Source organism: Alexandromys fortis, unplaced genomic scaffold (genome assembly GCF_014885135.2).
Source record: "Alexandromys fortis isolate MF-2015 unplaced genomic scaffold, M_Fortis_MF-2015_v1.1 scaffold_77, whole genome shotgun sequence".
In the NCBI taxonomy this organism is placed as follows: Eukaryota; Metazoa; Chordata; class Mammalia; order Rodentia; family Cricetidae; genus Alexandromys; species Alexandromys fortis.
This window is the reverse complement of record NW_026067967.1, coordinates 309,795-316,177: the sequence shown is the minus strand read 5'-3', so window position 1 is coordinate 316,177 and position 6,383 is coordinate 309,795. Positions and strand designations below refer to the sequence as shown.

Below are 6,383 nucleotides of genomic sequence, written 5' to 3'. Positions count from 1 at the left end.
ACAGCAACACAGGAGAGGCCTGGACAGGCCCACAGCATCGATGGACAGATACCCGTCTCTTTTGGGTACCGTGAGCAGAGCACATGGTCCAGGGCCAGCCTTTTCCTGGGCTTCCCTGGAAGTGAGGACTGTGGTCACCAGGAGGAATGGCATTTGGAGAGCACCATTCTCAGTAGCGGTGACAGAGCATTTGCGGACATTTAAATTCTCACACCTGAGTTGGGAGAAAGGCTGAGCTGCTTTACCCGCTGTCAGGGCAGATGAGGAAGGGGAGCATGAGAAGGCAAACTGTCTGTGAGGGGTCACAGTTAAATGTCAGCTCTCTCATTCATAAGCTAGAGGTAAAACCTGTCACAGGAGGTGATTTTGAGGATGAAAATGGGGAATTGACCATGGAGGTATAGTGGTTCATCTGTGTCATTTACGTGTGAGATCTATGCTTTTGTTCGCTTTTTATTTCATTTTAAATTGCAAATTCTTTTTTCTAAGAGTGTATTCCCTTTTGAGATGTGTAATTTAATGCAGCAGTGCTTTTTCTGGGGTGCTCATACACTGCACAGAATGCACAGATCTGGGAAATAGGCTTGAATAACTGAAGTTTAACAGGCTCACAGTCTTGTCAGGAGGAGGCAGGGAGGTCGTGGTGGCAGAGATAGAGGTTATAAGTAGGTTCAACAGCATGGATGTCCATTTACCAAAGACGACCTGGCTATAGATGCTGCTGGGTACCAGGTCTGTCAACAGAGAGAGCAACACTGAACCCCCAACAAGGCACCCAAGACTGCCTTAACTCCCTTATGGTGTTCCAGGCAGCATTGTTTCTGACTAAGGAATTGACTTCATAGCCAAAGAAGTGTGGCGGGGGTCTCATGTGCATGGGACCCACCCATCTCACCTTATTCCTTATAGCTCTGAAGCAATGGCTTGATCGAACAGTGGAATGGTTTGATAATGACGGTTACGGTGCCAATTGGATGCCAGTAATCTAGAGGACTAGGGAAGATTCTCCAGAAGGCAGTGTATTCTTGGGATTGGAACTCAACATATTGTACCATTTCCCCCATCACCAGGACTGTGTGTCCATAAACCAAGGGGTGGAAATTGGAATGAAGAGGTAAAAATAATCACCAGTTAGCTAAATTTTGTTTCTTGTTGCTACGACCTTATGTTTTCATGGCTTAGAAACATTGTTTTTGGAGCAGGGAGTGTTTCTACCAGGAGGCACAACCAAAATTCCATTGACCTGAAAACTAAAGTCACCCACCCCACAGATAACCGTGAACTCCCGGGGCTCTGAATCAACACGCTAACAGGAGTTACAGTGTTAGCGAGAGCGGTTGGTTCAGGCGGTAAAGAGAAACTCAGACTGCCTCCCCACCAATGGAGGTGAGGAAGGTACGTCTGTGGTCCAGGAGATCTTCTATTTCATCTCTTGGTGTTATGATGTCCTGTGATTAAGGTCAGTGGGAAACCACAGCAGTCCAATCCGGGCAACGTGATAATTATTCCAGATTCTTGACAAGTGAAGGTTTGAGATGCTTGCTGAGGGTGGCAGGGTAGAAGAGAAGGACACCTTGACCATTTTCTGTCAAATTGGCGTAGACAGAATCTGAGGGATGTTCTTCTGCTGTTACAGGAACGGCTGTTCCTTCCGGGGAGTGCAACTCTGGACCAGGTACTGTGTTAGAGGAAGGGGCCAGAAGTGGGGAGAACTGTCTTAGAGGGGAGGGCCTGAGGGATTGAGGGCTGTCAAAATGAGGAAAAGGCAGAGAAGCAGGCGCCATTAGGAAGGAAGGAGGGGGCACTGTTGGAAGAGGGATCTGCCATCTTTGGTGCAGAAAGGATGGGTTGTGCCTGCAATGAGGCAGAGGACCTTGGAACCGGTTAGGCGGCCTAACGGAGGTGTAGAGCCTGAACAGCCTGCAGGAGGGCAGAGCGATCTGTCTGGCCTTGCTCCAGTCTTTGCTTCCTGAGAGCCACAAAGCTGAGGCCCTTTCACTTTTTTTAACCTGCTTCCTCTTTTGTGAGTAGAAATGACGGTCATGCGTGGTGCACACGGTTGCTACCGGTGGTTGAGTGAGCGGAGGTTACCTAATGCTACCACGCCCAGTGATGATCGCCAGTGAATTGCCTTGGAGTCTTTATTGGTGCCCTTATGTAGGATTTGCTGAGAACAGAGCTGTTGCAATGGGGCTGCTGCGGTGCTAGCAGCTTGTCAGGGACAATGAGGCAATCCTAAAGCCTGACCTGACGGAGCAGCAGGCTTCGGGAAGCCCGAGATAACGGTGGTGCGAGCCCCGGCTACTGCGTAAGGGCTGACTCAGAATACCGCCCAAGGGAAGGGGGGCTTGAAGGAGGACAGATGGTGCCAGAGGGAACCGAGCTGCCTGGTTTTGGGTTTCTCAAGGGAGCCTGCAGCCTGGAGCTGTGGGCTGGGCAGGCGCGCGCTTCTGCCGGTGGCCTTCTGTCCCTGCCCTGCCACCCGCCCTGCCGGCCAGCCTGAGCCATGGGCGGCCTGGCTTTCCTGCTCCTGCCTTTCCTGGCACCTGTGGCCACCGCAGCGGTCAACCCAGCCCTGAGTACCCTAGCCTACCTAAACTTGCAAATCTTCCCCACATTCCAACCTAATGAGGCCAATAACTACTCAGTGTTTTACTTCGAACAGAAGGTAATTGGGGTTGGGAACTCAAGGTCCCAGATCCCAGCTATTAGATCGTCTGTCCTCGGAGGTTAGATATCAGAACACACCCCGAAACCCAGACTTCTTAATGCCTAGGGCCTGTTCAGTCTTTCGCTCACAGTTTACAGAAACCAGGCATTCAAATTTCTCCTTCCGTGACCACTTACTTAATATCGCCCCTCCCCCACCAACGGAAATGTATTCTCTTCCAGTTCTGGAGGTCAGGCCCCCAACCCTTTAAATTTTTGCTTATCTGTAGCTGACTGGCTAACACTAACCCTGCGTGCGCCCTGCCAAGGGCCTCGACCGGAACTCCCTTTACTTTCTCCAAATTCAAACAGCTGGGGGTCAGCTCTCGCCCCTAGCTTAGCATGGCAATCACCCTTTGTCCCGTGGCAACCCCTAAACATGAATTCCAATGCCTTTACCTTTGAGTTAATGCTGAATATTAACTGTATTAGCCACAGTTGGCCTTCTGGGCGTTTAGTAAGTGTTTAACAGGACCAGTTTCCTTCTAAAGCTGAACACGTACAGCCTGGGCTCGTAGCGGGGGGGGGGGGGGGGGGGGGGGGGGGGGGGGGGGGTGTTGAAGGTCTGTGACCAGATCTGACGTGGGTGAGTTCAGGTCTCTGGCCTGTAACGTGAGTTCCGGGTTTTACAAAAAGCTTTCTGGAAGCTTCGTGCTTGTCTTCAGGCATGGAGCATTGTTCCACAAGTCTGGATGGAAGAGGACCTCAGGACCTGTGACAAGGAGTCCTGGCGAGTTTGCATTTCTAGGAGTGAGAACAGAGAAAGGCTTGCACGTGGAAGACAGTGGGATTAGAAAGTGTCAGGCTCTGCTCGTGAAGAGGCAGATCAAGAATCCTACTCTGCTAACGCTGTAACCTTGGACAAAACAACTCACAGTTCCTGAGCCTCCTTCCTTCCATGCTGTGGTGGTTAATGTTGGTTAAATAAGAGCTGATGTGTTTCTTAGCAGAGGAAGTTTAGATATCTTAAATAGGCATTTACCAATAAATGGTTACAGACCTGTGTTAAGTTTGGGTTGGAATGAAGGCATGCCATGGCTTTCCAGAATGATTTATGGGAAATGATTGGGGGGCAGGGGAGAAGGTTAGTTTGAAACACGGTTTCTCTGTGTAACTCTGGAGCCTATCCTGGAACTCTCTCTGCAGCCCAGGCTGGCCTCAAACCCACAGAGATCCGCCTGCCTCTGCCTCCCAAGTGCTGGGATTAAAGGTGAGCGCACCACCAGCCGCTGGGAAATGATTTTTAATCAAATACTTTGGACTGGTGAAGGAGAGGAAATATTCTAATTTTAGCAGAGGTACTAAGAAATGGAAGTCCTCTCCTGGGACTACTGCTTCAATCCTTTAGATAGCATAGTTTCTGACTTTGTAAAACCCCAGTGTGTTTTATACATTGCTGAGGAAATGGAGGACTTTTGGGTGGAGCCAGCCCCAAGGGACCACAGCTGGGTAAAGTGGTGAGGGTTTTAGGAGACACAGAGCCCCTTCTCTCTCTGACCTCTTCTCAGCAGGAGCATTCTGTGTTTATTTGTTTTACGGGCGTGGGGTTGTCTGTTCATTTGGCATCCTATTGCTAAAAGTCAAACTTGAGATAGATACAGACCAAAGTCCCCTTGAGAATGATGAAAAGAAGCTGTAAGAAGAGAACGGAAAGGGAGAATCCATTTCTGCTGATATTTCTTCACCCTAGCTTCCTTGGCTGCCCTTCACTCTTTAGAAATGTATTTAATAATCTTTATCAGTTTCCATTTTGGGTGGTTTTGCAAAATCTGTTTGGCTCGACTCAGCAATTTTTACCTACAGGTTTGGATTTAGTTTATATTTCAGGTCATAGGTTCCATATGTCTATTTATTATCACAGAGTAAATTTTCTTAAACTAGCTGACTGAGGTTTGCTACATTTTTAAGAAAAGTTCCTATCCATGTATTTATTGCATCCCTACAGTAGCTGTCTATTTATGGTCTCCATATTTTTAAACAGAACTGCTATGGGGTTAAAAATTAACTCTATGTTAATCTTTTTAATAGAACTCCTGAAATATATTTATGTTATCTCTTTACTACTCCATCCCTTTGGGGCAGTTCTGGTGATTAAACTCAGGCATTGTGTAGGCTAGGAAAGTGTGATAGCTAGCTCCAATTGTCTAATTGTCTTGGCCCCCCCACAAAGGTGGGTGAGTGTGTGCTCAAACTTTAGCCCTTTCTGCCTCCCAGTCCTGGCTCCACTTGGGTGCTGAAATTAAAGGCAGGGCAACTGCTTTTCTTAACTATTTTATGCCATCTAATATCATTATTCTATAATTATAATATTATATAATTATCATTATTGTTAGAGTTTGGTTTCTGTCTAAGGTTTCTTTGCCTGTCATTACATCTGTCCAGGAAACAGAACGTGTAGAGGAGGGAATATTAGAAGGTCAAGTTTAGCCTTATCTACAAAATGAGTTTAAGGACAGCTTGAACATAATATATCATTAGATATATATCTCAATATAATGAAGGCAACTTGTGACCTAATAAATGCTATAGCTCACCTTACACTAAGCTAGAAACAAACAAACAAACAAACAAAACAAACAAAAGTAATCTTGTAAAATCCGGGGAAGAGCCAAGGTTACTCACTTTTTCCCTTTATATAATACTACAGTTCTTAGACACAGCAACAAGGCAAGAAATACAAAGGCTATAGGCAGGAATGGAGAAGAGAAATTATCTCCTGTTTGTCGTCTATCCAAAGGTATCTATAAGATCCTTATACTTAAAAGACCTGAAAACTCCACCAGAAAACTGTTTTTTTTTTTTTTTTTCTTTTGGTTTTTTGATACAGGGTTTTTCTGTAGTTTTGGAGCCTGTCCTGGGCTTGGCTCCGCAGACCAGGCTGGCCTTGAACTCACAGAGATCCATCTGCTTCTGCCTCTAGCGTGTTGGGATTAAAGTCATGCACCACTGCCACCCAGTTGAAAACCCTTAATCTAATAAACACGTCCAGTAAAATAGCAGACACAAATCAAAACGCTAAAAAAAAAAAAAAAAAAAAACCAACCCAATAGCTTTTCTCTATACTAATAGTGCAGAGAAAGGAGCCAGGAAAACATTCCATTGAAAACAGACTCAAAACAACACAGGACCAAAGCTAAGAAAAGAGCTGTATTATTTTTATAATATAAATTTAGACACATTGAAGAAAAAAATGAAGACACTAGAAGATGCAGAAACCTTCCATGCTCATGGGTCACCAGAATTAACGCTGTGTAAAGGTCTACGTTTCAGGTTTGTGTGGCGAGCACCTTTATCAAGTAAGCATCTTCCAGTCTTCACACTTATTTTTGTAATAATTATAAGATAGTATTTACTTTGTAACTGAGCACTCTGAATTTTGTACATGTAAAATTACACTTACACAACACACTCATGTCATGGTACACACCGTTATATTTCAAATACTAATAACTTCATCATTTCACATTTATGCCAAATAGTTTTATTTAGGAATATCTTTGAGACAGTGGAAAGTGCTAAATGTGTTATTCTTGAAGCATGTCTATAATGTATGTGGCATGCATGAGCCACTGCCCTGTATTCATCTTTTTTTTTTTTTTCCTACTTGGGGAAGACTTTGAACATCCCCTACCTACATTCTGCTTTTTTTTTTTTTTTTTTTTTTTTTTTTTTTT

The 6,383-nt window shown here is 45.3% G+C and overlaps 1 protein-coding gene across 1 annotated transcript in view; it reads left to right on the top strand.

The window, feature by feature from the left end:
* Nucleotides 1-2,530: 2,530 nt before the first annotated feature.
* The window catches only part of LOC126508942 (lysosomal Pro-X carboxypeptidase-like), a 33,972-nt gene continuing 30,119 nt past the window's right edge, over nt 2,531-6,383 (top strand). Inside the window, exon 1 of the mRNA XM_050154461.1 lies at nt 2,531-2,668. The gene's annotated coding sequence lies outside the window, so the exon portion shown is untranslated. The remainder of the gene's footprint in view (nt 2,669-6,383) is intronic.